The sequence below is a fragment of the Ovis canadensis genome, chromosome 9, assembly GCF_042477335.2.
Source record: "Ovis canadensis isolate MfBH-ARS-UI-01 breed Bighorn chromosome 9, ARS-UI_OviCan_v2, whole genome shotgun sequence".
NCBI lineage: Eukaryota > Metazoa > Chordata > Mammalia > Artiodactyla > Bovidae > Ovis > Ovis canadensis.
The window spans coordinates 41,030,075-41,036,807 of NC_091253.1; the positions used below are offsets into that span (position 1 = coordinate 41,030,075).

The following is a 6,733-nucleotide window of genomic DNA, read 5'->3' on the forward strand; positions in this document are numbered from 1 at the left end:
TGTGTTACAGCTGTTGCCCTAGGTCATTATCATGGGCACACCACTCTCTTATTTCACCCTCATTTGCTCAGCATCTTAAAATGAAATTGCAGGGACTTCCCTGGTGGTCTAGTGGTTAAGACTCTGTACTTTCACTGCAGAGGGCATGGTTTGATCCCTGATCAAGGAACTAAGATTCTGAATGCCACTTGTTGGGGCCAAAAAGAAAAAAATGCAATTACATTGTGTGCGGAAAGTGACCTTGCTTCTCTGACCCTTGAAAAAGTGAGAAGTGTTAGTTGCTTAGTCGTGTCCGACCCTTTGCCACCCTATGGACTGTAGCCCACCAGGCTCCTCTGTCCATGGGATTCTCCAGGCAAGAATACTGGAGCGGGTTGCCATGTCCATCTCCAGCTCTGGCCTTTGGCCTTTAAGTTAAATTTAGGCCACCAGTATACATACCCCTTGCTTTATGGGGAATTCGCTATACATTACAGTGTCTTTTTAATCCTCCATCATGAGAAGTTTCTCTAACATTAAGTCATAGATACAATTTCATACTAATCCTATGACCAATGAGCAAACGTTCCTTTACAGCTTTACTAGGAGCTTAGTACATATCTTCATTCATTCATGTAACCAAAAGTCCACTTCAGAGGACAAAATGTGACACCATTAAATTGTATGACTATGCATCTCTGCATAAATAGAAATGTATATGGAGGATTCCTTAAATTTAAAAAAAAATGTACCTTTTCACATTAGTGTATGTTACTCCTGCTCTGTCATCACCTGTGTCACTATTGCACCACTAGTGTTTAGCAGAATGTTTGCCATGTATTAAGTGCTCAGCTGGGGTCAAACCCAAATCTCCTGCACTGCAGGTGGATTCTTTACCACTGAGCCACTGGGGAAGCCCAATTTGAATAAATATGAGAAAAATCAATTATAAGGCAAGTCAATAAGATCAGTAATGGACTAGAATTTTCTCACTCCATATTTTTTCATAACGATAATTTTCTTTGAACTTTTATGTCTCCAAATATCCCTAACTCTTGAAACCTAATACCTGAGATCTTTGGGAGGACACTTCAGAGGCAGTGGAATTAGACTGGGTCTTGGACTATTCATAGGGCTCTCAGGTAAACTTTAATAAATGATACAAATAGAAGAAGAAATATACAGACAACTCTTATTCTGTTTGTGTGAGTTCATCATAAAACTGAGAATGTCTCTTACTTTTTCATCTTATAATTTAAAAAATGGTTTGTATATATAATATAGTAAAGGAATAAAAAATCCATTAGGCAGGTTTTCTTAGATGATAAAGCACATGAGGGCTTTTCTGCAGTGGTGACCTCCTCAAGAGAACATGCCTCTCACAAAGGATCTTCTTCATCCCTCTCCAGAAGAGAAGAGGAAACACAAGAAGAAGTGCCTGGTACAGAGCCCTAATTCCTATTTCTTGGATGTAAAATGCCCAGGATGCTGTGAAATCAGCACCATCTTTAGCCATGCACAAACAGTAGTTTAGTGTGCTGGCTGCTGTACTGTCCTCTGCCAGCCTACAGGAGGAAAAGCAAGGCTTACAGAAGGATGCTCCTTCAGACAGAAGCAGAACTAAAAGTATCCTGCATCAAGATGAATGGGAAACCAGCCCAATAAACATGTTTTGGACTAAAAAAAAAAAAAGCATGTGAGTTGTCTTAATGTTTGAAAACATATTAGGATCAGTAGAAAACCATCAATTCTCCAAGCCTTTCAGATTTGTATAATAATGAAAAAGGATATATTTCAGTCAGATTTTTATTTCTCTGTCCCATCCGATATGGTATTACATACATGGTTAAAAATATTTCTTAAAAATTAAAAAACTTTTTAGGATTATTCAATTTTATTCCATTCCCTGGACATTGTATTTATACTTTCCATCTTGAGTAAAAGAATGAGTAACCAAAAGTCCTGGGTAAACTATAAGAAATAAAGCAAATAATCATGAGCTAAGATACACATATCGTCATATGTGTAAAATCACTATTGTGTGGGCTTCCCTGCTGGTCCAATGGTTAAGAGTCTGCCTGCCAATGTAAAGGACACAGGTTCAATCCCTGGTCCTGGAAGATCTCACATGTCTTGAGGCAGCTAAGCCTTATTGCCACAGCTACTAAGCCCATGCTCCCTATAGCCATGCCTCTCAATAAGAGAAGCTACTGCAATGAGAAGCCCATGCGCCCCAACTAGAGAGTAGCCTCTGCTCACTGCAACTAGAGAAAGCCTGCACACACCATGAAGGCCCAGTAAAGCCAAAAATTGATAAATAAATCACTACTGTGATTCATGTCAGGATATTGTAGATATTGATAAACAATTGAATTATTTTTAATTGATGCAGATTTTTCTCTGAATGTTATATGTTATTATTCAGTCACTAAATTATGTCCGGCTCTTTGGGAACTCATGGATTGCAGCACCTCAGGCTGCATGCTGAGTGTCACAGCATCTAGCTAATGGTTTGGAAGTAAGAGAATCTGTCATCCAACATCTGCTCCTTACTGGCTAATTTGCAACTTTGGGACAGTGATATCAATTTTCTGGGCCTTAATTTTCATATTTGTAAAATGATAACAATAATACCTAACGGGGGGGGTGGTTATATGAATCAATAATGACATACATACATTACATACAACACTTTGATTGCAAGAAGCAGGAAATGTAAGTAAGACAAAAAATTTTTATTTCAATTCACCAAAAAATTTATATTTCAAGCCATACACCAAAAAGGAAAAAGAAAAAGCAAAAAACAGTGAGCGTATCCATGGATTCAAATCATTATATTTTCATATTGACTTCTATATTTGCTTTTTTTTTACAAAGAGCTGTGCTATCACAAATCAACCATCTTCACAAGTTAAAAACAAGACTGTAACCAGGTTGGATCTTAAATTCTCACAAATTTCATTAGTAGAAAGGAAAAAAATTCTATCCAACTAATTCCAGGTAGAAAAATCCTGGAGAATAAAACTGATTAGTCCTGCTAATTGGTCCTCGTATTCATTTTTGAATCAAACAGTGGGAGTCAGGTGGAAGACTGTGATAGGCCCCAATCTCTGTGATATGTCCAGGCCTGTGATGTGAGATGTATGATCTACAACCAAAAAAGGGAACAAAAGATACAAGACAAATCAAGACAAGTGGCAAAACAGAATCTTCATTATTAAAGTACTTGGCATCGTATTAGCTAAGGACTTGGAAATGATAGATATTAGTGCTGATGAGATTAACTTTCATTTCCTGGATCAACCAATTAGTTAGCTTCATTCTGGCTTATGGACCACTCATGTATGCGCATGGTGGTGAGCCTGAGAGGAATCCAATAAAAGGGAGAAATGTGCAACATGCGCCGCTGCCAGGTTAGAGCTTGTTTTGCTGACAGTGTGTCATTTGTGGTATATATTCCTCCAAAGGGCAGACGGTTACTACTCTTGCAGATTTCAATACATTAATTTGAAATGAGAAATCTAATTCAGAGCCAAAGTGAACCGCAATCTGCTGGAATATGCTGAGGTCATCTTGACACACCTAGCAGTAATGAAAAAAATCATTCTGGCTTCATCACTTGCTAGCTGTGTGTCCTTGACTGAGTTATCAGCCTCTGTTTCCTCAAAAGTTACATGGGGGTAATAATAATACCTACATTTTCATAAAGTATTTGAGGCAATTAATGTATAAAAAGCAAGGGAGGGGGAGAAATAACTCAGTGTGTGGGGAGTTGGAAATTTGAGTATCTACTTCAGAATGCTTGTACGGAAGGTGAGGAATCCTTTCTCTTTCTGACTCAAGAGACTAGGGCTGAATTACCCAACCATTCCTCCAAACATACTCCTCCATTTTCTCATTAATTATGAGCTCCCTATTTTTCTCCCAAAGTCCTCTTTCAAGTAAAAATTGTATAGCAGCTCTCTCTTGCCTGAAATTAAAAACAAAAACTTACTAGTACAATACCTGATATAGATATTCAAAATGACAGGTTTTTTTAATGTAAGCCAAACTATATAAGAAGCACAAGCTGGAATCAAGATGGCCAGGAGAAATATCAATAACCTCAGATATGCATATGACACCACCCTTATGGCAGAAAGTGAAGAGGAACTAAAAAGCCTCTTGGTAAAAGTGAAAGAGGAGAAGTGAAAAAGTTGGCTTAAAACTCAACATTCAGAAAACTAAGATCATGGCATCTGGTCCCATCACTTCATGGAAAATAGATGGGGAAACAGTGGAAACAGTGTCGGGGTTCCAAAATCACTGCAGATGGTGACTGCAGCCATGAAATTAAAAGACGCTTACTCCTTGGAAGGAAGGTTATGACCAACCTAGATAGCATATTCAAAAGCAGAGACGTTACTTTGCCAACAAATGTCCGTCTAGTCAAGGCTATGTTTTTTCCAGTGGCCATGTACGGATGTGAGAGTTGGACTGTGAAGAAAGCTGAGTGCTGAAGAATTGATGCTTTTGAACTGTGGTGTTGGAGAAGACTCTTGAGAATCCCTTGGACTGCAAGGAGATCCAACCAGTCCCTTCTAATGGAGATCAGTCCTGGGTGTTCTTTGGAAGGAATGATGCTGAGGTTAAAACTTCAGTACTTTGGCCACCTCATGTGAAAAGTTGACTCGTTGGAAAAGACTCTGATGCTGGGAAGGATTGGGGACAGGAGGAGAAGGGGACAACAGAGGATGAGATGGCTGGATGGCATCACCGACTCGATGGACATGAGTTTGAGTGAACTCCGGGAGTTGGTGATGGACGGGGGGCCTGGAGTGCTGCGATTCATGGGGTCGCAAAGAGTCGGACACGACTGAGCGACTGAACTGAACTGAAACTATATAAGTGCAAAGAAAAATAACCCAAGCAGCTAGATTAAGACAAGTAATTATCAGTCATGACAGCTGATTGTTAACTTTTATTCTGCTCTCTATCCTTTACATGACTCGTCTGACCAAGCACTTATGATATACTGAGCACTTACGAGAAACAGAAATGAAGAGTAATCGTGGGACCACTTTCACATGTCATAGAGTTATACAAATGTCAAATAACAAATCAGGAAACGCATGTTCACAAGTTTTGGTAAGTGCTTTCAATGTATGTATAGGCTAAATAGTAAAGTATAGCAGTAGGACCTAGCTTAGTCCAGGGGGAGGGCACTTGGTTCTAAGCTCCATGTAAGCTGTGACTTATTCATTGATGATGAGTAAGTGACCCTTAGGCAAGCAAAAAGAAGAGTAAGATGAAGATCCCGATGTGGAAGAGAGTGGTGCTAGCACAGCAAAGACCTGCTAGTGAAAGTGCTAGTCACTCTGTGTGACCAACTCTGTGACCCCCATGGACTGTATCCCCCAGGCGCCTCTGTCCATGGAACTCTCCAGGCAGTACACTGGAGGGGGGAGCCATTCCCTTCTCCAGGGAATCTTCTCAGCCCAGAGATCTGCCCCAGGTCTCTTGCACTCTAGGCAGATTCTTTACTCTCTGAGCCACAGGGAAGCCTAAAGGACCTGAGGGGGAGCCAACATGAGAGGCAGAGTGAGAGGGGTCAGCGGTATGTGATTGCATTGTGATGCTAGCCAGGAAATTTTTAAGGCCTTATAGACCACATTAAGGATTTTTTCTTACATTTGTGAGATTTAATTATCTATAAAACGCCCCTTAAAAACCATATAGGCAAGCTGCTCTGAATCAGGGCTGTGGCCTGTGATGGAGCTGAGTGTAAATTGGCATGAACAGATAGTACTGACAATGAAATAATTAGGGACGTAGGGAAAAAACTGGCATTTGGGAAGGTATCTGTCTGGATCCCCAGAAAAGGGAGGAGCAGCAAGAGAGGGCTTAGTCAGAGGGCAGGATCCAGAAAGAGGGACTCCTCCCTTAAGCCCAAAGGCCGAGCAGAGGTCACGAGGTGGAGACCAAATCGACATGGTAAATTGGATCGATGAAGGCAATCTGCCTGCCAAAATAAGGCCAGAGAATCAGAAGAGGGAGACAAGACAAGGCAGGAACAAAGCCAGGGCCTTAGGCAATGAAGGAACAAAATCTCATGAGGAAAGTGCCTTGCTGTGGGGAGAGGCCTGTCTCATGGATGGTTGCACAGAGCCACATTGGTCCGCGGTGGTTCACCCCGGCCTGAAAGGGTTTGCTCTTCAGGGAATGAGGTATTCTGGAAGGTGGCTGAGTTCCTTCAGTCTCAGAGTTCACTATCGTAATATTCTTCCTCCTCTCTAGCTTCTTATCTCTGCCTGCCTTATCTCATCTGATCATCTAAGCCAGGTTTTTCACAGCAGAAAATCTGACATGTGCAAACACAGACACACAGCTGAAACGCTGGGATACTCGAAATTGCCAGCCTACCTCGAGCCACTCATTTCTGGAAAGTAGAAGTAAAATACTGAGGAAGCCTGAATTTTATGGAAACCTTAAAGCATCTCAATTCTCTGCCCAATTCCACTACTTCCTTGCCTGCTGATGAGAGGTGCCAAGTAGGGAAATGAGAAGCCTTCATTTTCCTCATATCAAAGAGATACAGAGCCATGCAAAGAATAACAAATGACAAAAGAATGGCAAATAAACTAAAAGGCTATAGGAAAAAAATAAATGAGTGTATTTGGGGGAGGCATAAGAAAATAGACTTATCAGCGGATTAAAATTAAAAAACGATAAAAGAAAGTAAACACTGCATTGGTGACCACAGAATTAAGAAAAA

General features: G+C 40.7%; 1 pseudogene; it reads left to right on the forward strand.

The window, feature by feature from the left end:
* Nucleotides 1-1,351: 1,351 nt before the first annotated feature.
* LOC138446068 (small ribosomal subunit protein eS27-like) lies at nucleotides 1,352-1,607 on the forward strand (annotated as a pseudogene).
* The last annotated feature ends 5,126 nt before the right edge of the window (nucleotides 1,608-6,733 follow it).